Source organism: Lepisosteus platostomus, chromosome 10 (assembly GCF_059453375.1).
Source record: "Lepisosteus platostomus isolate fLepPlt1 chromosome 10, fLepPlt1.hap1, whole genome shotgun sequence".
NCBI classification, from domain to species: domain Eukaryota; kingdom Metazoa; phylum Chordata; class Actinopteri; order Semionotiformes; family Lepisosteidae; genus Lepisosteus; species Lepisosteus platostomus.
In genome coordinates, this window is record NC_142620.1 from 5,569,514 (window position 1) to 5,594,271 (window position 24,758).

General features: G+C 38.4%; 1 long non-coding RNA gene across 2 annotated transcripts; it reads left to right on the forward strand.

Annotated features, from left to right (window-relative positions):
- The first annotated feature begins 13,894 nt into the window (after window positions 1-13,894).
- LOC148653103 (uncharacterized) lies at window positions 13,895-24,541 on the forward strand. 2 transcript variants are annotated; one of them, XR_015941595.1, is made up of 3 exons: window positions 13,895-14,559; window positions 19,673-20,590; window positions 22,564-24,541. It is a non-coding gene; the product is annotated as an uncharacterized LOC148653103 (long non-coding RNA). The 2 variants fall into 2 exon arrangements; XR_015941594.1 differs by lacking the exon at window positions 13,895-14,559 and having other exon boundaries at window positions 19,597-20,590.
- Window positions 24,542-24,758: the final 217 nt, after the last annotated feature.

Genomic DNA, 24,758 nt, shown 5'->3' on the forward strand with positions numbered 1-24,758 from the left:
GCGGCTGATTCATAACATATTCAAAATATTACTTTAAAAAACGAAATCTAGACTTCAGGAATATTGGAAGCAATTAATAAACAAAGTGAATATAGATATGTGACTAGCCAGGTTTAAATCTCATGCTCACAGGGTTCGGATATAACTTTTCAAAATGATTTTTTAAAATCATTTTCGGCATTGAAAACTGTACCATTCTTTGCCGGAGCCAGTTACGCACAGTTCAAGCAGTATTCTCAGACGATAATATACAGTACAGTAGAATGTCTTACGCGATATGTGTTTTTTTAAGCTAAGCCTTCAGTAAAAACATGGAAGAAAAACATTTTTGTAAATGCGGGGATAGCTCTGTTATTTGTGTTCTTAAAATCAACGGATAATAGCACCTCGGAACTACATTTGAAATTGAATTTTGCGATCAAGAAACAAAGAAACAGCGCTCTTTATTACGGGATCTGAAATCTTTGCTCTATTATCCTTGTAGGACGTCCTCGGATAATCCAAATGTTCATTTTTTAAATCTATTCATGACCAACGGAGTATATGATTTTTCTGTTTAGTTTCCTGAATAGCAAATTGAGAACTTTTCCAAATGCAGCTAATTATGTTGGCCAAGCTTTGTCCTGGACACAATTATCCTGCAGGCTGTACATTCATGCCTTTTCTTACTAATCACCTATTGCTTCAGGGCCATACGATTGAAAGACACACACTAATTACAGTGGTACACACAGTGCCATGACTTGGGCATCAAAAAGCACTCCAGATTTAGTCATAATTAAATACAGCCATTGGTTTAGACAACATTTCAATGCTTAAAAGAAAATAAGTCTTAATAAAGAATAATAGTACCATATAAAATAGAATTTAACTACAGTAAAATACAAATCCTTTGCAGCATACTACACATTCACACCTCCAATTAATCTTAAGATCATTCTGTATTTATTACTTCTATACTTGTACATGCTGTAGCACATAGAATACATACACTTACAATATTTGTATAAAGGTAATATGTATGACAATATAACTATAACACAGGCTAAACAAAAGAATACTAGATTAAACCTAGATTAATGGTAAAATCTGTGAATTCTGTCAGTGATATAAATTGTCGACAGTATTTTCTGAAGTATTCTATTTCTGCATGGAGATAGTGAAATATCATTGATTGAAAATCATAAGTAACTAGTTTAATATTTAATTATCCAATTGATGGATAGATAATCTACATGCACACACAAATGTATCACAGCAGAAAAAGTATAAAAATAGCAATTGCAATTTTTTAATTAAATATATATACCACCAAAAGATTAATGAAATTGAGACAATTAATTAACACAGCTATGCAATTTCAGTAAGTTATGTTTTAGGGAACTCTTCAGAGCTATATTATATATTACATTACCTAAGAAATCTCTGTCCACATTATTTAAAAGGTTTAGAGAATTAGTCTAGGGCACAAAATTGACTATTTCAATGCTTAAATACTACACAATCATCTGCTGTTCAAACAAGACATACATAATACGAAATAAAACAGCACAAATTGTGATGTCACCCAGGAATAAAAGGAGACCCATATTTTAGTTTAATAATTTTGTGATTTTAACAGTGCTTCCATTTGATGTTAGTGTACTGTCTTCAATTTGAATATTGTTTAAAGGTTTTGCAATGCATGTACTAAAGGTAGGAAAAACAAAATATGAATCAGAGCAAGACGGTTTAGAAATGTGATGCAACACAAGAAGCTCACTAATATATTCCAGCCATTTCAGGGATTCAAATCTAGTTTTGCTGCAGGATACTCAACTACTGCTGAGTAGACTGTAGACTACAAGACTTCTGTTCACAGTGCATGCAGGAGCTGATGGAAGCAAGTTAATGTGTATTGACACATTTTGAAAGCTTCACCTTTTTCTTTAAATGGTGATAATTGTCGGTCTGTGTTGTTTCCACTTTTTTACAATATTTGTTTTCTCGTCAATATTTAGACTACAGGCTGGAATGACAATCAGAGATGCCTACGTTACTTGATCCTCACTTAAATAAAGATAATTACATGTAAAATTATTTTCCTATTGAAACTAAAGAATGTAGAAAATGTAAACATAGCCATTTCTATGAAACAAAGCCAAATTAAGTTTATATTGTATCAACAAATCAAATACACTATTTTAAAAACTACAGATTTTTCAAGGACATTTTATATACTTTTCTATTGACAGTCCATGGTGCAATTGGTCTCAAGTGAAAGAACACACATTTTAATCTTTTGTGCTTTAAACTCTGTATTTTTCCTTGCTGAGGAAAGGGATGGCAATTTACAATGAACATTTATGACTGCTCACAATCTCTCTTCTCAGTATTGTCTCATTGGTGGTGGTCCCATTTAAAGTACTTGCTGTGTCATATACCAGTTCTCTTGAGGCTGCCGATTAATATAAATATTTATACTTCGATGATGTTTTTATCTTTTTGAATTTTAAGATTTTCTGCTCCTTTCTCCAACATAATGAAACATACAGATTTTTCCACACTTCTTGAGATTTAGGCTGAACACCTTCCTCTGTTCTCTCCAAAACAATTCTGTCCAACACCATCGTAAATGCGGTACATAATCTTTCAAAATATGACAAAAAGGCTCAGGTTAAAGAGGACAAACAGGTAATGGACAAAAATGGATATTTAATCACATTCTCTTACATTTATTTCAATCATATTAATGCTTTAAAACCACAGCAGGTAACTTAAAAAAAACATATTTTGTTAACTTTTGCTTTGAACATCTTTAAGCAGCTGAGGGTCGATTATTATTGTGTCAAAAATGAAGGCTTAAAGCCTGCATTAAGAGCTTGACATCCAATCCAGTGGAAGGCGAGATGCTTACTGTTGTGTTAAGAATCATGATGTACATTAGAACAGGTGTGGCCAACATTGGTTCTGGAGAGCTACAGCCCAGCAGGTCTGATAGGTCACCCTTAAATCAGTATATTTCAGAAGATCAGGAACATGTGAGTTTGATCAATTTGAGGAATTTTAGCAAGCCGATTGAGTCAGGTTAGGAATGGCCAATTGTGATCCTTTAGAGCTACACGGTGTCCCTTTTTAATTCCAAGTGATCTCTAAATGACTCAGTGAACAAATAATTTGCCTCCGCCGTCAAAACGAGATAGTTTCAATAGTGTGTAGGAGGTGATCGTTTGAAATGGGGTGTGGTTGCCCACGCCAGGCAAGAATTCACAGGGTGCGCGCTTACGCCTGGAGGGCAGCACCTCGGGCAGTCCTGAACAACAGGGATGATGAAATCTCCTGTCTGCTATTGATTATTTCAGGTAGCGAACACTGGAGCCCCTTAACCTGATGCTCTGCCTTAAATATTGTCCTGATCTGTTTTGGCCTTAGCGGTTGTAAAATTAAAAACCCTTGCTTGAAGAAGTTCGAGGTGCAAAGCGAGTTGCCGTACAATTCGTACAATTCCAGATAAGATGCAAAATAACTTAAAATTCCAATCAGTAATAGAACCTAGTAAGATGAAGACAAGTCATCTCTACACCATTAACAGTGCTTCATACGTTATGGGAGAGAACCTTTCATTTCTCTGTGTGCTAACCACTACGATTTTATTCATTTACTTAAAAATCTCTTTTTTTTCTATCACGCTCTTCCCCTTCGAGGAAATTAAACCCGTCCAATGAGCGCCATTCTGACCGCTGATCTCATTAAATGGGGGAAAAAAAGTGCAACCCAACTGCGCCTTCCCCCACGCGTGAATACAACTGCATGGATTAGTCACCTTCACCAGCCATCATTTAAAAATCACAAACACCTCTCTGCAACAGTGACAGGATGTCACTGTCTCCACCGGGGCACCGCACCGGGTCCCATCTGCAGCGTCTTTCACAAGTCTCTCTGTGCACCGGGGCATACATCTGGCAGGGCCGAGCTGGGAAGAACTGCCCTGAACCCGTTCCAACAACTCGGGAGCCGAGCGCATTCTTGTAACACCTACAGTAGGCTATATGCTCACAGGGAAAAGGGTAAATTTAATTTCGTTCTTCTAAAACCGCAACGACTTGAGATGACAGTTTAAAAATATCTTTACTTCCAGCAGCCAGTAGATAAGAAAAACTGGATGCAACCCGCAAGCACAATAAAAAAAAAATGTTAACCTCTTTTCATCCGAGTAGTTGTTAGGTACCCATTGCAGAACGCCCTGGCAGGTTTACAGAATTCATTCAAAGTGGTTTTTATTTTCAAAACATTTCATGCCATTAACTCTAGACATTCTCCACGGGATCCAATTATGTAGTGCAATTTAGCTCAATTATCACTATGGCAATTTTCATTGCTTTTGATTTTTCTGAGGAATGTTGCTGGAATTTCGTAGCCTAATATTACTGGAAATTATTAGTGCAGTTTACTATGCAGACGAAAACGAACGTTTAATTCATTACCAAAATCTCCACAAAGAAAGCAAACTCATTTTATGTTTTTTTTTTAAAAAAAACGTCTTTAAAACGTATCCCAAGTATTTTCGTATAGTATGACCGATGCTAATCGGTTCGATTTGGCACAAATGCAAATCAGAAAATGGAAAGAACAAATATACCGTTTTATCGATTACCCTCGACATTAACTGAATCTAACCAAAGTGAAAAGAAAATAGATGATAAAATATATACAGTGTAATATATACAGTATAAATGATATTTGTAAATACCCATAGAGAAATGGTTTGCAATAATAATGTCGAATGTACATAAATTAATTTGACCATTTTTAGCTATTTCTTAGTTCATCCTTTTAAAGATTTCAGCCACTACAACCTACAGTATCTTTTGTTTTACAAATTTTATTTTATAATGTACTTTCCCATTAAACATATTTTCGGTTTTGCACAACACACTGAAACAACCATTGAAGAATGTTGCCTGGGTTTACTAAATAACGCAAAATGTATTGAAAGAAAGATTGATTAATATTACACATGAATGCTTCCCAATTCGAGTATCATTGGCGTCTTGTAAGCTTTATACTGTATGGTAGCTCTAAGTTATTTCTAAGTAAAAGACAATCCCAGTGTTCATTTTCATGCATGGGTGTGTTCTGATTTTCATGCAACTTAACAAATAAAACCCGTCATTTTGTGTAATACAGGCTTACTTTGGATAAGTTTGAAATGAACTTCTGAACTCGTTTTACTAGAAAAATATCAAAAGCTGCTAACATGCAAAGGGAGAAAATTATGTATATATCGATATACACAACGATCAATTTTCAATAACCGCTTAGTCCAACGCAGGGCACGCTCTCACAGGGGACGATTCAGAGTCGCCAATTAAGCTGCACAGCGGGTCCTTGGACTGCGAGAGGCAGGAAACTGGAGCACCCCGTGAAAACCTGCACAGTCCCGGGGAAAACATGTATACTCCTCACAGAAAGCGCCCCGGTCTGGAGTCGCACACCAGGACTCGGGAACACCGCCGTGCCACCCTCTGCAAAAAATAATCTCCTGTAGCTGCACCTCAACATAAACCTTTGAAAACACAGGAACAAAAACTTGTTTGATTGAGTCGACCAGAGACTGGTATTCCACTGGAGGCCAATGATGCAACACAATAGTGCACTGTGCCACGACAACACGGGAAATAATTACAGGCCGGAGAGTCGTGGGACAGGTTCGTAATTGTCTCCTATTTTATACGCTTGTTGTCCATCACAGAAAATGACAGTGGTTGTTGGAACTGGGTTTATCCATTTCCACTAGATGACAGCAAAACACAACTAACAAAATGCGCAGGCTGCCCCTGTTTGCACCTTTGTGTTTGTTGCTATAAAGTGGCACAGTGCACAAAAATATTGACCATTTTCTGTAATGTAGAATTCCACATGCAAAAGTATTGATGCAAAATAAAATTATTTGAATACGCTTTTTTAAAAAGGTCAGTTATTTCTTTACAACTACACAATTTATTTATGAGAATTTTATAATTATTGTAATTGATTCGAAAAGATATTTAAAGCGAATCAAGCCCAGTCTTTACCGCATCTTTAAAAAAATAAAACAAGCAACTTAATTTTTAGCCTTAATATGTATACAACGGGGAGATGTTGCTATCAACTGCAATTGCTGTATGTCTCCTCCTTGGACATAATAATATCGAAACAAAAGGCTGTTAACTTCAGAACATTATAAAAATATCTTTTTTCACAGACCTTTTCCTTCTGTAATAATGACACCAATGAAAATGACACAATTATGTGCAATTATTATGAATAATAATAATAATAATAATAATAATAATAATAATAATAGTTGTGCATACTTTGAGTTGATTTGATCAACTACATTTGGAATTAGAGCACCATTAATAGTGTTTGAAGCCGGCAATGTGCGTTAGATTTTGGTTTACATTTAGCAGCATTTTGCAGGACATAATTTGATTCCAACGCACCTACTGTACAGTACCACCGTTTTCATATTAGCGAGGGTGGCGAGCTATGAAACACGTGTGAACGGCAGCCGAGGGATTAGTTCGGATGACCTTGAGTTAAAATAGGAGCTAAAACAAGACTTAAAACCCTCGGCTAGCGGGAACGGTAATCGTGTTTGTCATAGAGATTAACCACGTTTACATTTATGTTCCCCCTCTACATATCAAGCCAGATAATAGCGTTTTAATACAACAGCCCGTCCCCTGGGCCTTGTGTGAGTGCTGGGGCCTACCTCTTCCACTCGACAGCTTTTCAAATCTTCATCAAGTAATAAAGTAATAAAGTGTCCAGGCACGCAAAGGTGTACAATGACTAAAGGGTACATTCACAGACAGAATAATGCTGACTAAAGTTTACTGTTGCATAGGCTACTTAGTCTCATTCATACATTGTACACACTGTGCATTACATTTACATGAAGCGTACACCGACGGAAGACCGTAAATCCTCCATGTACTACTGGATGGATGTGTATGTTTCCATCTGTGTATACATTCTCTTGTTTTGGCTTGAACAAGCTCCTTGGTAAATTGAGTATAAAGACATTTGCTATCTGTTTGATTCAGCAGATCACACGAAGAGTTGTGGGTATTTGCAACCACCTGTCTAATTGTGTTGAAGCTGAATCCCTGGGTTCCTGCACTCAGTGGCCGAATGACAGCCTTGGATCAATGAGCTGCTAGCAGGCAAGCAGGCTACATGGGTCAAATACCTTCCCTCCATCTGTTCTTTCTTACAGTACGTTCTCTCTAAGGAAACACTGCAAACCTGTCACGTCCACCTATAACCATAAATGACCTATCCCTAACCCGACCACAGCTATGGGTAATTCCAGCAAGCGCCAGCGCACTGATCGATTATCCAATCACGACACCACACTAATTACCAAACCCTCCACCTTCCAGGATATTTAAACCCTCATTTCCCTCAGGTCTGCGCTCGGTATAATCCTCTATCCCTGGAGCTCCTACCTCGCCGTTGTTATAGAGATTTTCTCTTTTGGATTGTTACTCAGGTCTTTGAATAATCTTTCTTCGTCCCTCGACTCCGACTACAGCCCCGTGATTTGGATCTCTAGCCTTCAACCCCCTCTGACAGAAACCCTGGTCTTCGACATCCTACGTTCGTCCCTTGACTCCGACTTCAGCCCAGCGATTTGGAAAAGTAGCCAACAATCTCCTGAAACTCTCAGAATAACGCACAGTGTCCTTCCTCTACCTCGTGGACACAGCATCTGTTACAAAAACATGTCTTTAGACAGGCGAATTTGTACAGGGGAATAAAGACTCTGGTTGAATCACCATAATCCACCTCAAATCTAATTTTCAAATGGATTATCCAAAATTATGTAGAATATGGAAAAAATGCTGATTACATCCTTAAGGGCTTAATTTAAACCATTCTAATACTCAAAAGAATGGAAACTAAGGGAAATAGCTCAGAACTGACTGGGGGTGATTTTTGAAATGTAAAACAGAAAGCAAATGCATTCACAAGGACTGGACATCTGTAACAGACTGTTAAAGGGTAAAGCGTAGGTGTTAGATGTTTCTTTCAACATAAAATGAAAAAGAATGGCTATTATTTTCTTATAAGTTTGAAAGGAGTCTTTACAGATCCAGACCAGTGTTGCAGAATGTTGCCTCTATGTGCCTGGTGTCTATTCTAGTGCATGGTTTTGTTGGCAAGTCCGTGGTTTCAGTGTAGGTGAGGTGACATGGCCAAAATCCTGTAGTCCCTTCAAGACATAATCTCTGTCATAACTCCACAGTTGTTCCTGATACTACATGGTGCGAATCACCAGTTCTGTGCACTGCTTCATCAGTGGAAAAGTAAGTCAATACTAAAACCCGGAGGGTCTTCAGTTCCTTCACAAACTAGCCAAGAGTGACACTACAGAATGATACCATCCGAGAACACTACGCTTTTAAGGAATGTCTTTCAACAAATGTCTACTTTTTACAGAATACAGGTAATTTTTATTTTTAGTATAAAAGTTAAAGAGTTAGTGGAATGGGGTAACATGTCATACAAAAGCTGCAGAGAGGTCTTTTGATCTTTTGTCTTTTGTATTTTAAGATGTGATTTTATTGCAATTGCCTGTTATGATTTTCTTATTCCACGCTGAAAGGAAAAGAAAAGAGACACAATGTTTTGGCTGTGGAGTCTTCTTCAGTTGTCACCTTCAGGGTCACTTGAAGAAGACTCCACAGCCAAAACGTTGTGTCTCTTTTCTTTTCAACATGGAGTAAAACTTGACCTGTTCCTTTACAGCCAACACATTCTGGCACAGTTACCCACTCGAAATTATTTTCTTACGCCGTGTTAATATGATGTCACCAGTTATTCATCAGTCTGGCTCAGCTGATTACTAGCGTTGCAACAGCAAGGTGCTTTACTGAGTTTTTACAGAGATTTACAGAGAGCCAGCCCTGGCTGGAACTGAAAAAGCTCAGGTCCCAAGCTACTCCCATTTGTGCATCAAATCAAAGACACTACAGAATGAAAACGTCCCAGGACACAACTTTTTTATGAAATCTTTAGACTAACTACCGAATACAGTAAAAAGCTGCAGAAAGATCCTGAAACACATGAGCTTTCATCTTTAGTATTTTAAGATGTGACTCGCTGACTCGGATCCACCCAGCCCAGTGACACATAAGGGAAAAAGTCAGCTAATATTGTCATTCAATCTCTATCCAGTGATGTCTGCACTATAACTGTCTGTGCTCCCACTGAATGTGGAACTTCATTTGCAGAGACTTTAAGGAAACCCCTGAAACAACAAATGTGCAACTGATCTCAAGAAATATAAAATGAATCAGAAGCACAACTCCTGTAAGACAGTCAAATGAAATCAATCCATTTTTTAGCAGACGATTGTGCAAAAGATTGTCAAGCACAGAGGAGTGAGGAAGAATGTTAAAGAGGCCTTTTTAATCGGCTCCTCAACACGATGTTGGTTTGTTTTTTCTTTGGCAATAACCAGTATTTCTGAACTTTAAATCATTTGATTTTTTTTAAATTGCGTTTGGAACTGGAAACTGAAATTCTAAGTAATGTGCATATTGCAGGGTGAGCCCTGCTGTTTGCATGCAGGCCATCTGCATAATATAATCAAGACACGGCGAATTGCTGATTGCTTTCAATATGCTGGACTGTATTTATCTAACTTTAAAATGTGCTCCTTTGATTGGGTTTAGATGATTTTTGAGATTGAGTAGTTAGCTAATATTTATTATTATTATTATTATTATTATTATTATTATTATTATTACTCATACTAATGCTGAAGTCAGATTTCACACAGCAGCCAGTTGTCTTTGTCTTTGTTTATGTCTGTAAGGTATAGTTTAAGTAATCCAAGTTAAATTGAGAATACGGTGCAGCAGAGCAAAGACTTTCAATTCACTTCTGCGTTTTAAAGTTATCCTTCTACAATTACTGTACAGTACATTTCCGTCTGAACAAAGAGTAACAAGACAATTGAGGAATTATTCATCAGGCCAGCTCTTTTTTACAGATGATGAATCTGGAGAGTGAGAAAAGGAGAGGCTAATTATCTGCAACAAGTGAAACCCATGTTCACAGCTGTATTTCTGGGAAAATAATTTGAATTTTAAACAGTAATTGATTGATTTTGACTTCACTTGTGAGTGCCTTTCATTAAAAATGTGTTTCCAGCAAAACTGTGGCATGTTAACTGGACCCATATTAAATTTGAATGTTGACCAACAAACCCGTCAAGTTGAGAGCCACTATGCAAGTACTAGGTTAATAACCCCTAATAAGCAGGTGAATTTCATTTTTATCCAGGCCCAAGCCCTAGTTTTTTACATTGTCTCAAGTATTCTTTTGTTCATTCTACTAAACTGACACAAGAGTTACGAGTACTTTTAAATATAATAGCTCTAGCAAACAAGCATGTGGTACAGCAGACCACTTATAGCACACCATATTTCATTTTTAGGAAAAAAATAGGCATATTAAACAAAAATCATAATTATCTCAGAGAACTCAAAACCAGAAAACATTCAAAGGGTTACAGAGAAATACGAAAACTCCAGTTTGTAAGGTCTGAGCAGTTGAACACTAGGAGGTGCTTCACGGGGTTACCAAAGTTGCTTCTGTCCAGAAGTTACTTTTTAAATGCAGTTGGAGCTCTGTAATATACTTCTAATAAACTGCACCGTTTGAAAAAGATTACACACCTGACATTTCAGTTTAGAGTGTCAGAAAAAGCCTTCTGCTGTTTGGTTACATGCTGTGAGACTGTAGTTCTCCGAGACAAAGGTAAAACAAAAAGCTTCAGGTTTTGAAGACAGAAAAGCTTGTTTTCATCACTCCAGCACTCTGAGTGAAACATTCCTTGAGTGAAATGTCAGCATGCAATTTATTTCCTCCTGCCACCATTACAGACTGCTGAAGTTGTTTTTTTCCACGTGGAGTTTCTGCAACCAATTTTCAAATACTGACAATTTATTTTTCATAAGATGCCTGAGTAATTTAAGTGGTTTTTTTTATCACACCAACTTCTTACTTTTTTCATTTCCATGTATTTTGACTTATCATTCTTTCAGATGAATGACTGATGTCTTTGTTTCTGTCAGTTCTGACTATTCTCTCTCATTTCACAAAAAAGGCTTAAACATCTTGGTGTAGAATTATGTAGTATATCTGTCTTAGTGAATTAACGGACCTGTATATGCAACAACTGGTACTTCATTAGAGGAACAAAAATGTCTTATGTATCACCCTGAACACAGAAGCGGTTTCCTAGTTGTCTTCAACAAAGTAAAGTAAGGTAGAATTCAGTAAGGAATATAGACTCCTGATAATTAATTGCCTGTGCTGTGCTGCCAAAAGACTAATAAAGGGCTAGTCAGTTTTTTGGCAGTGCACATCCACATCATTATTCTATTTTCTGAATTTTTTTAGTGAAGATACTGGAGCCTAAACATCCATTCACATTTAGACAGCAACCCGCTATCTCGGTATCTTTTTCCAGCATTCTTCTTGGAAAAGACCTGGAATTATACTAGCTAATTAAGCCTATTAAACACAGGTGTGGTGCTAATTCATCACTTTCATACTGAGCTCCAGGTCTTATAAATAGCATAATTATACATCAGCTCTCCATTACCTGTCTCTACTTTGTACAGTTGTCTATCTTTTATACACCTCTGTATACAGGCAACTATCATGAACACCTTCAACTAACTAGGATCCATGACTCACAACTATTAACGTAACCATTGTACTTCAACAGCAAAGTCTCTGCACATCGTTTATAACTTTTATAGCTTACAACTATAACTACTTTTGTACTCAATTTTATTTACCACCTTTAAGTATTGAATATGGTTTTAAAACGGAGTTGTTTCAGGAGACCTGGAAATGTCAATGAGATTAAAAATGATTTAAAGTGTTGGATGTAACCTCCCATCAAGAAGATAAGACTATTGCATAATACTGTTGGACATAAAATATTTGTGTCCATTATTTTGTCATAACGAGGTTGAACTTAAATATACTGTATTGTAGCAAATATCCTGGCAAAGCATTGGCACAGGAAGGAAACTATGTAAGTATAAAGGACACGTGTGCATAACAAAAAATAAAACCTGTACTTTGGGCACAAAGATCTTTTTTATTATCTTTTATAAACCAGGACAACTGGTGCAACAAAGCAGTCTTACTGACATACTGTGCAGACTTTTGCACAAACATTAATAGTGAGAACAAACAAAAACCTTCCTAAAAGAACATGACATTCTTTTTAATTCCAAGGAAACTTGCGATGAGACATGACACGTGGGCAGGTCTTGCTTGGCAGTTCAAAAGTCGACGCTTGGTAAAGTGCTGTGATTGGCTCCCTGGCACTGTCTTCCTATGACATCATCCACAGCAGCAGGCTCAGACAAGATGGCGGCACCATGCTACTAGCTGCACAATAAATAGCCAGTGATTTTCTTTGATTAGAATGATTATGAGCTTTGCGTTGGTGTGCTGGAACGTGAAGTTAAAGGAAACACTCTGGTTGGCGACTGCTGGTTCCTGGAGCAGAAGAATACCTGGACGTTGACTGTGTTGTAAATTGGATGAAAATGACCTGTTCTCTTTAAACATTTTCTGGGGTCGTCTGAGTTATTTTCGTATGGCAAAAACCTAGTTTCCCTTATTTTCAATGTACATAGAGATGAGTGATACAAATTTGTGCAGAATTATTACGTATATAGCCTCTGTTTCTCATAGGGCCATCATGATTTCCAGAATATTGGTGGTGCCTCATATTATATGGGCCTTGTGGTGCTTTGAACTCACTGCTGCATTAGAGCACAACTGTTTCTGGGAAAACTGCTCCATGTACATTGGGAGGAAGGGTCCCAGTGGTACTGAATGAATTCTGTGATGCTGTGCAAGATTTGAACATGCACATCTTTTGAATATGTCTGTATTTCCAACACATCTTCTATTGCAAAAGAGATTTCATTGTCTGTTTGAGCCTTGCCGTTCAGTAGAAATGTGATTTGTACTAGACACAGTGCCTGTATCGTTCCTGATATATTTAAAAATGGTTCTATGCACACACACACACAAAAACATATTTAAAAGCAACTCCTTAGACGGACCACAAGCAGATCCAGGCATTATGAAGAACGACCTCCCCCATCATTAATTTTTGCCACTTTTGATGTGTTATGATGATGTGACCACCAACCAGAAGACATAATCTAGTTCTTTTTTTAAAAGGAATCAGATGTGATTATTAGGCTGTGTGGGAACTGTGAACTAGTGCTACAAATTGAACAAAATGTGGGACTCTCCTTGAAAAAAGTCAAATTAAAAGATCAGTCCCTAGTTAGTAGCCACTTTCAATATTCTTAATACTGCAGGGAATTGAAATCTGGCTAGGACTCGTGGCTGATCACTCCAGCACACACATTTGTAACAGCTTGTGGTATGTCATCTCACATGGCTTAGGGAAATTGCTGTCAGCACAAGCCAAATAATTCTGTCTCTTTGACCCTCAGGAATGACTGAGGAGTGCAATGTCTAATTATCAAACCCACCCCTCTGCTCACTGAAGTCCCACTGTAGCGCCGTGTCACTGGCCCTGCTCACACCGTCACCTCTTTGTCTCTGTCAATGAAAATTGAGTTTTTACAAAGTGATAAAATGTGCTCAGTAATCATAAATGTGACATGTCCCTGCGGTTTAGGTAAAACTCGAACAAGACAGCTGGACAAAACACAAGAGACGATGGAGGCGATCTCCTTTCTGTTCTCTTTTATTTTATCCTCTCGCAAAACAAATCAAAATGTCTGTCAAAGACTTTCACACACTTGCCTGAAAATCCTTAACTTTCAACTTTTTGGAGTTTTCGAAAAAAAAAAATGATAACAATTACAAAAACGTGGCCGACTGTGAAAGAAAAAAAACTTTAGCACTGAGTTTCGTATCATGATGGAATCGATTCCACTTGTAGAAGCACGATTCCTTAAAAAAAAAACCCTAATGTGAGCAGGGTGCTTTATAATCTTTTCCTGAAATGACTAGTGAAAAAAGTAGTTTGACTACCGGCTCAAAAGAGAAATCACGCAATCTCAGGAGCCTTATGCTCTTCGTTACATGTTACGGTGGGTGAGGTAGAATAATTCTTGCTAATTGACGAATCCCTGATATTATATCTATTTTTACATTTAGAAAATGGAATCTCAGGCTCGGCTTGTGACTGAAGCTGTTTGAAGTGAAATTGTGCAGTGAGAGAGAAAACTGCTTTCCCCCGACAGAGCCCATTTGCCTCAGAAGCATTCTATAGGTAATTGTCTTGTAGTCCTCAGTTAGAAACCCCCTCTTGGTTGCCTCCAGGCTAGTGAAGTCGGGGGAGGATGGAGGCTGATCCGCAGAATGCCGAAGTTTCAGCGCAGGGCAGAAACAAGTAGCACTAGCCAATACGACTCCTGCCTGCGGAGAAGCGAAACCCCCATCGAAATGAAGACGAAGACAAGACATACAGCGTAAACTGCAAAGAGAAGACCACTCTGATGAAAGGTAACACAAGCCAACTGCTGACATCCGGTTAATATCGCAACTGTGTATCAAACTTCTCTGTACAGCTTTGTCGGGCGTATTTGTGCATATGAGAGGTGTCGTTTTTAGGAAATGAAAATACGTTTTAGTTAATAACTTTCTAGCAACTGAATTTGAGTAATGTGAAAACTTTATTGATAATTGCGTTAGAAGCACAGAGAAATGGATAGCCAGTAAGTGTCTGGAAATTTTTGGATGTTATGAAAGGGTGACTAAAATGTAAAACGTCTTGCGTAGTAACACAAACGTCACTCCACCAATCGCAGAGACTCACCATCTTGAAACTTGAATTTCAGAAAGCTATTTATCTATGGAAATGTCATTTCTCATTACAAATGTCCTGAATAACTTGCTTGTAAAATGACTTATTTATGACAATTTTAGTTACTATGCACTCATTTAAATTCGCAAATTGGTGAAAAATGAAACATCCTCCATCTTCCGATTACCTTTAAAACACAATGGGGACATTATGAATCAGGTTCCTCCCCGTCCCTCTTAGAGCTATTCAAAATCCACAGCACATCCCCTGTGGTCCCCAATAGCTTCTTAAGAATATTTTTATAATAAATTAATGAATGCATTCTGGATTTTGTAAATGCATAGTTTACTTTGTCGATGCATTGCTTAAGGGGAATCTAATTTGAGAAATAGAAGCAACCCAGCTGTTCTTTTGACAGAAATGAACCAAAACATCAGTCCTTTCAGCATAACACACATACTCAATATTCAGCAGCACATGAATGCTTATTTTCTCTGAAGTAGGCCTATAATTAAAACAAAGTGTTTGGAGGTAGAGTGATTTCTCCCTTGCCAATTCAATCTTTTCTTCACCTTTATAAAATCAGGTAGCAAGGCAGTTTGTCATGTGTTCAGTATATGTAGCTGCACTGCCTTCTTCACAATTTCTATGGCTTTGTGTTTTGCTGTCAAGCATGAAATGCACAGCTGAGAGGAGACTAAATAGCCTAATTTATTATGCAAACAAAAAGGATTAATATTCTACACATTAGTATACGGCGGTTAAATGCTTCATAGCAACCGTTCATAACCAAGGGCTCACAAAAGAGCTTTTTTCTGAGTGGCTTGCAAATACATGTACTGTATGTTCTCAGACAGTGTTGTCTGAATTCAGCACTTGACCTTGTCCAGGCTGGTATTCATGCAGACTGATGTAGGATTATTATTCTTTTGAGATTTTGTTTCTCTCTCTCCAAATTCTGAATTGGAAAAAAAAAATGTTGTTTTTTTCCCATTAAATGTGATTTTGCATACACATTGAAAATGCGCAATAAACACATTTTCTCTAGGGGTAAGTGACACTTGGAAAGCGTGGAATATTATTTAAGAGTGGTGGAATAAAAATACTGTTGTGGGTAAAATTTAAAACGATTCTTAAAAGAACGGACTCAACAAATTCTTGCAAATTAAATGTGTCTGGAAGTATATTGTTTGGGATCCAGGCAGTAAAACAATTACATATTTGAAATAGTCCACTTCAATTTAAAATCACCAAATCCTGTGAAAAACATATTAATTTTATCTTGGTGTTTCACACCTATTCTGTCTTCAGCTTTATTAGCAACTTCAAACATTTATAATTACTGTCAGGAAATCAAGAGCAGTGCTTGCTCTGGTGCAAAACGTTTAAAAAAAATCCCCATTTATTTATTTTTTTCTGGAAGATATGGTCCTCTGTTAATGGCAAATGGAAAATGTGAATTGAGGCGTTTGACCAGAGTAAAGCATCAGGCATGTGGTCATTTCCATGCTGATTTCAATTAAGATCTCTTGCCGCTGAAGGCTATAATGTGAAAGGGGCTTAATAATGAGCACATGTTTTTAGAAGATAGGAGTGCTGGAACAGAAGACTGGGACAGAGACTGGTGCTTGAGGAGGCAGTGGGCAGGAGTTCTGGAGTCAGAACATACAGATCTGCTTGCTAACCCCTATCCAATGCAGTGCACCTTAAAATAAAACATCGAATCCTTTTAACAAAGGTGGGTGCAGCTGGGAACACAGAGTCAAACATTCAATGAGAAAAAATGTAGCTAGATATAAACATGCACACAAAATATACTGTGTATACACACTATAATTCATCTTCTATATTTAAACACATGTTATGATGTTCCTCTGTTATGCAGTGATAAGATAGCCACTATTGATCACAGTTTTGTGCCAAGAAAGTTTGGCTATGTCAATAACACAACAGTGTCAGCAGTGTTGTATTTTCACCTCGTTTTCCTAATATTTTTCAGCAAATGTGCTGCAATAGAAACTTGAAAATAAATAAATCTTAAATCTAAGTTACATTCAGTATATGTATACATATGCACATTTAAAATAGCTTTTATTTTATTACTCATGTATTACTATTATTTTGAGGCTTTTATTTTATTACTCAGAGCCTGTTCTACTTCTGGAAAAAAAATACCTTGTGTTGCAATCATTCCACTTGCTTTTTGCCAGGATTATTTGTCTTAATCTTTTCTTCTCGTTAATTCAGGGCACTCAGAAGATTAAATGATGAGAATCATGTAATCTTTTGGAAATTGTATTCTGTGCTAATAATTTATCAACACTGTGCATAATCTTAGAATTGCCTTCAACAGGTTTCACTTTAGCTACTTAGATTTCATATTGATTGTATCCCTGCTAAAAAGCAAATTCTTTCAGTTGATGTAATTTTGTCTCAAAATATGCAGCTTCTCTAATTTTTTAGTACATATATTCACACATTTCCTCTCCACAGGAAAATTAAGGAGACATTCCCCAAGTTGAAAAAAAATTTTCACATGCAACTTCAGTTTAAATTTGTCCATTGCATTTACTGACACAAAAAAGAAATTTACATTTATCAGTTACTGTAATCACACTATCATATAATAAATTATATGATACTACTTTTCTGCAGTGCAGGCTCATGACAGAACGTGGTCACGTAGGTAACTGAAATACCATTTTGGCAAATGATATAGTGGAGTTCCAGGGAAAACACAGAGCCTCGGTACAAATTGCATATTTCTAAACATTGAAGGGTCCCATCTTCCAGCGCTGGCTTTAAAGCACAACATGCTTCTCTGAACACCATTCAAGGTCAAACACATAATGTGATATGTCTTTTCCTTACAGGCAGATATGTTTCAATTGTGACAGATACAGCCACGCTTAAAATACAGTTCTGTTGCGAATAAGCTTTTCTTAAACGTGGACCCACGTATCAGATAGCGAGGCATGAGAAGATGTCAGTTATGTTGGGGTGCTTACGTCAATGGCATTTCCAGCTGGGTGAACCTCAAATTGTAACCTCTGTATGAACTGATCACAGTACACATGGTCGTTAAAGAGTAACACAGCTACAGTGCCTTGCGAAAGTATTCGGCCCCCTTGAACTTTTCAACCTTTTGCCACATTTCAGGCTTCAAACATAAAGATATAAATTTTTTATTTTATGTGAAGAATCACCAACAAGTGGGACACAATTGTGAAGTGGAACGAAATCTATTGGATTTTTGAAACTTTTTTAACTAATAAAAAAATGAAAAGTGGGGCGTGCAAAATTATTCGGCCCCCTTGCGTTAATACTTTGTAGAGCCACCTTTTGCTGCGATTACAGCTGCAAGTCGCTTGGGGTATGTCTCTATCAGTTTTGCACATCGAGAGACTGAAATTCTTGCCCATTCTTCCTTGCAAAACAGCTCGAGCTCAGTGAGGTTGGATGGAGAGCGTTTGTGAACAGCAGTTTTCAGCTCTTTCCACAGATTCTCGATTGGATTCAGGTCTGGACTTTGACTTGGCCATTCAAACACCTGGATACGTTTATTTGTGAACCATTCCTTTGTAGATTTTGCTGTATGTTTGGGATCATTGTCTTGTTGGAAGATAAATCTCCGTCCCAGTTTCAGGTCTTTTGCAGAGTCCAACAGGTTTTCATCCAGAATGGTCCTGTATTTGGCTGCATCCATCGTCCCCTCAATTTTAACCATCTTCCCTGTCCCTGCTGAAGAAAAGCAGGCCCAAACCATGATGCTGCCACCACCATGTTTGACAGTGGGGATGGTGTGTTGAGGGTGATGAGCTGTGTTGCTTTTACGTCAAACATATCGTTTTGCATTGTGGCCAAAAAGTTCGATTTTGGTTTCATCTGACCAGAGCACCTTCTTCCACATGTTTGGGGTGTCTCCCAGGTGGCTTGTGGCAAACTTTAGACGAGACTTTTTATGGATATCTTTGAGAAATGGCTTTCTTCTTGCCACTCTTCCATAAAGGCCAGATTTGTGCAGTGTAAGACTGATTGTTGTCCTATGGACAGACTCTCCCACCTCAGCTGTAGTTCTCTGCAGTTCATCCAGAGTGATCATGGGCCTCTTGGCTGCATCTCTGATCAGTCTTCTCCTTGTCTGAGCTGAAAGTTTAGAGGGACGGCCAGGTCTTGGTAGATTTGCAGTGGTCTGATACTCCTTCCATTTCAAGATGATCGCTTGCACAGTGCTCCTTGGGATGTTTGAAGCTTGGGAAATCTTTTTGTATCCAAATCCGGCTTTAAACTTCTCCACAACAGTATTACGGACCTGCCTGGTGTGTTCCTTGGTCTTCATGATGCTCTCTGCGCTTTCAACAGAACCTTGAGACTATCACAGAGCAGGTGCATTTATACAGAGACTTGATTACACACAGGTGGATTCTATTTATCACCATCAGTCATTTAGGACAACATTGGATCATTCAGAGATCCTCGCTGAACTTCTGGAGTGAGTTTGCTGCGCTGAAAGTAAAGGGGCCGAATAATTTTGCACGCCCCACTTTTCATTTTTTTATTAGTTAAAAAAGTTTCAAAAATCCAATAGATTTCGTTCCACTTCACAATTGTGTCCCACTTGTTGGTGATTCTTCACATAAAATAAAAAATTTATATCTTTATGTTTGAAGCCTGAAATGTGGCAAAAGGTTGAAAAGTTCAAGGGGGCCGAATACTTTCGCAAGGCACTGTAAATGTGTTCATATCTGGTCGGAATTTCAGCTGAGTAATAACAGTATGGTCGTGGTCTGATTTTATCTCAATTTACCCCAGGTTCGGGAGCAGTGATCCGAACACAAAAATGGATGGCCAGTGAAAAAAGCAAAGCCAGGGTTTGCCAGTTTGGTGATCTGTGTATTTCTGTGCTTCCGAACTGTAGCCTTCTGTTCACCTTCTGTGATTTAATGTTGTGCGTTTGGACTTCTCGTACTAATAATGATTTTCCTAGTCTAAAAGTTGGGCTCTGCACAGGGCCCTCATTTGTGCGCAGTACACTTTGCAGCACATAATGTTAAAGCGACCCACACTGGCCTGTGGGGGGGGGGGGGGGGGCAGCACACTTTCATTTCATGGGCGTGCACGGAATCAGATGCCCTGTCTCCTGTCCTAAATCTGAGCAGCACCAAGGGGAAAGAGGTATTGCACCCAGAATAACAAATACAACAGAAGCAGAGTTTTAAGTAGATCAGTTTAAAGCCAGGCTTATATAATCGTGGAACCGATATACTTCTCATAGCAGTTGCTTTTCTTATATTTCATGCTCGAGATTAATAATGCACTCATTAAAGGGCTGGTTTCCTGACAGGTGCTTAAGCCCATTATATGTGTGGCTGCTGATGGAGGGGCTGCAGCTGCACCTCATTACTGCCTGGTCCTGCGCAGCCAGGCCCGGGCCGCCAGCAGCTGCCCCGCAGGCCTCTTCCCCGAGGAGCTGGGGCTGCGAGCGCAGCCAACAGGGAGCTTCACACCCACTTCCAGAAAGCAGGCCGCCCACACCTGTGACCCCGGCGCGGGATGCTTAGATCGGTCTGAGGGGCCGGGCAGACACTAAGCCCGGTGTCATTTTTTCATTCGAGTGTTTAATCATCTTCGACGGGCGGGGTCAAGAATGACCAGTCGTGCCCCGAGGAGCTCAAAGCTTCAGTGTCCCCGCCAGGCTCAACCTGGCACTGCATTTGTGATTTCCTGTCGGTGAGTGGGTCCAGGTCTGAATCTTATTCTGTGGATCTAACTGTTGACTCATATTATATATTATGCCATGTGTGCATGATCCTACAGTACATGTACTCCCAGGATGCACGTCATTATGTAAGTATGTGATTGTATCAGGGGCTGGTCAGGTCCAGGTGTGTCTCCAGCTGTTAAACTGGTCCATTTTAGATTGAGGTTGTCAGGAGCTGATTTGGAATGAATTGGAGAGCCTGGTGAAAAGATAATATATATATATACTGTAAATCTAAATTAAGTGTACAAAGTTGTGGTGAAATTTGTAATCAGATGACACCAATTGTGTATCCATTAAGACATCATTAAACTTTGCACTTGTGTTTTATTCCAAAATTGTTGTGTCTTTGGATCTTGCATGATTTGGGAATTAAGGTAGTGCTACTGAATGTCTCAGCGTATTCTAGTTTTGTTTCCACTTTGGACATTTAACCTGCTTCTGGTCTTTAAACAGTCAGGGCTCCTGACAGCAACATATCCTACATGAGAGAGAAAAGTGGGCACACAATTTGCGCAGCTTGACAAAAGAGTCCTGGAAAGAATGGATAACAGTGCTTAAAAAGAGCCATGTAACTTTCATGTCGGTAGGGAGTGTTCTGTAAATAAATGAATTTCGGTAGTTCTTTGTCAGCAATGGGGAGCATGAGAAAACAGAAAGTAACTGGGCGACACAGTAAATCTGACATTCTTTTGAATGGGCTGTAGGTCTTCTGCCTCGCTTTACGAGATTTATGAGATTTTCCTGTCAGTTTGTACACTGAGTGTGTCTTCTCTACGGGCCACTGAGCCCAATCTATAGCAGTACAGCTGTTCAGAGCTGGCGCCTGGCCAACAAAGCCACAATTTCTTTCAGTTGTACAGAAATGCCCGATAATTTCAAACAACATGTGGCTTCCCTCTCTATGTTGTTATACAACATTCGAAGAAATGTTAGTGTCAGCTCTTACTTGTTACTCACGGCAGTGATAGGACTCGATCAAAATATTGTAAGATGTAAGACAAACTGAAGGAAAACACAATTGTGGTTCAGATTTCCCTTGCTTTTAAAAACAGCTGCCAGTGACGCTTTCATGATGGCTGTTAATAAGCCTTATTGCAGCCAAAAGGGCCTTGTAGTGTTTGCGTGTCTCGCTCTTCCAGACTTAATGTCAAAGAAATTATGATAGCATCAGGATACTCTTAACAGAACATTGTTTCCTATACAGTTGGGAACATTTTACATGTTATACACAATTAAGGAAAGACAAGTCTTAATGCTTCCCTTTCTACAATGATGAGGGTACAGTGGGATTCTGGTCCACACTGCATTCTGGGAAGGGAGCAATACTTATCTGAAGCCTATCAAAGAAATAAAAGTAATGTTTGCGTTTGATTCCATCATACAAGCATAATAAAGAAAGTTTTCTGAAGAAGGTGAATAAATTCTGTATTCTTTTATGTCAGTAGCTGCTTTGCTCCCAAAACGTGCTCTACTGCTAGATGGGGCAGAAAGGGGACATTTCTGTTCTTACAAACAAAGCTGAGGAAGGACTGCAAGAGGGCGTTCTTGCTCTTAGGCGCAATCCATTTGTAGAATAAATCTGCAGTTAGAAATGCTTTGAGGTATTTGTATCACTGCATAATTGCACTGCTGTTCCCACTTCTATCTCACTGCAGTTACCCACAGTTGTACAGCAGTTACTACTGCACAATATAATAGCATAGTTCTGACAGACATTTGATCTAAATGCTACTAATATTTGTAACACAGTGACTCCTGTCAGAAAAATACTGGAGTAAAATACGATTGTCTCACAATGTGGAAGGACTGGCAATCTGGAGCCTACGTCATTCAAAAGACGGTACATACAGCTAACAGCAGCAGTACATACAGCTAAAAGAAACTTTAATTTTTCAATTCTTACTTGTTAAAGAGAAACTATTGCTTCTTATTTCCACAGGGGAGACTTAAGGATGGAGCAGGGTGACTAGGAGCCATCTGGGTGGCAGTGGATATGAACAAAGCCCGGATGAGTCCATATTGTCATTAACAAGCCTGCATTATTTCTCTTAGTTGATCATGACAAGATCAACAATAAGGTTAATAATCAGTTTTAGTCAAGGGTGAAAACATACAAGAACTATTCATTAGGTCATTATTTATGAGGTTTACAAGATGAAATTGGTGGTCCTTTAAGTATACAGAAATGGAGAGAAGGAAAGCTTGTTATGCTGACAGATGAGAAGCGACAGTACAAAGGCTGTTGTACATTATCCAGGCCACTATTTAATGAAAGACAATGAGTCCTTCAGCTAAACGTCTTCCTTGTTTAAAGTCATGAATGTTACTATTCTTTCAAGTATGTTTTATAAGGTTTTCTAAAGATACAGAAAAAACATGATCATACATTGGAGAAAGCGTCTTTCATGATATTTTTGACGTTATCACATTTGATTTCAGGGTGAAGCCCCTCATCCATGTAGATGAGAAATCTGGAACCCCCAGAAGAGTGAATCAAACAGGTGTCTCACGTGTCCATGTAAATGAAATGTTAAGATTGTATCTTAACATCCAAGAAAGAGGTATGGCAATCAGTCGGTTCTGATAATCCCAGAAATACAATCTCAAGAAAGGAAGACCAATTAACCTAAATGTCTGGCCTTAACCTGCTTGTTTTGAGAGTGGTTGTCTGGCCATGTGGACGAGGCAGCTGGTCTTTTTAAGAGAGGATTGAGCGAGGAAACTGTATTCTGGAACACAGCAGTAAATGAAACTACACAGACTTTTTACAATATAATTTTAGAAAGTTATACCTATAAATGGTATAAGAACAGGCAAGTTTGAGACATTTTTAGAAAATACACCTAAATATAGGTTGAAAAATACTCCATTCAGTACATTATTTTATTAAGATTTTTTAAATTTATTTTACAGACAGGCCCACTGGTCAAAACAGAACAATTAAAGCTTGTGAAAATGTAGACATTTATCTTAGAGACTGCCAGGAGTCTCCAGCTTCTGCACTTTTACGTTGGACAGAACCACGTTTCAGACATTAAACCGTATTTAAATACAGACCTTATCGGTCACAGAATTTCTGTTTGTGGTGGTACCAGTTGTCTCTTTCCTCCTTTTCATGTCTCAAGGCAAAAAAAAACAAAACAGCATACAGCTTATGAAATCGTACGGTGTTTAACCACTTGGCTGCTCCTTGATTGCAGGCTTGTAAATGCCGTCTAAATTCATAATCCTCTCAGCAATGTATAATTAATAAGGCGCTGCCTTTAACCATTTCCCCTCTGCTGCTGGAGGGCTGTAAAAGGGGTCCTTGGGCGGTCCCAGCTGTTTTCTGTTTGCATGTCAGCAAGGCTTAAACAGGGCAGGACCTACTGTACCTTTATTTGAAGCTTTTTATATCCATCAAGAGCCATGACTGAGAGCTGACTCGTGGCCTGTCACAAATTGTGGTTAGTGCTAACGGACACACAGAACAAGTCATTGATAAGAGAGGTTTGAACAGACACTGCTTTAATGGGCACGGACAGATTTGCTTCATGACCTGAGTGAGAATATTTTACCCACCTCCATTTATATCGGATGGTAAATTAATTAATCATTGTCTCCTTATCACAAAAAAAACTCGGGACTTTTCTTTATGTTTTGTGTCTTTGAATTCGCAGTCCCTTGCAAGTGGAGAAGAGGAATCTACACAGCTAAAGTGTAGATTGCAGGAGTTGTGATTAGGTTAACCCTGAGATGTCGGCACTGATTTGCCATAAAACATGTATTGTACAGCTTAGAAAAGAGACAATTAAAAAAAAAAAAACAATATTTCCAAATTGGGTAAACCCATCATTAAGAGTATTTTTTTCATTTTTGTATTTGGTCTGTCTGATGCCTTCTTTCCCACCAATAAATTAATCCAATGTTTAATCAAACGTAACAAGCAGCAGGCAAAGAATCTTTGGAAGGTGGTTGTGCTATGTGACTTTGCTTTAAAAAACGTGTTTATTTGCAACACTGAAGAAGCTTTGACTGTCTTAAAAAACAGCTTGCAATGGAGAGCCTGATAACAGTGAAGGTATCTGTGTCCATAAAATGTTTTAATTTAGCTTGTGCAGTTGAAACTCTCTTTTCATTCGGGAATATTCATAG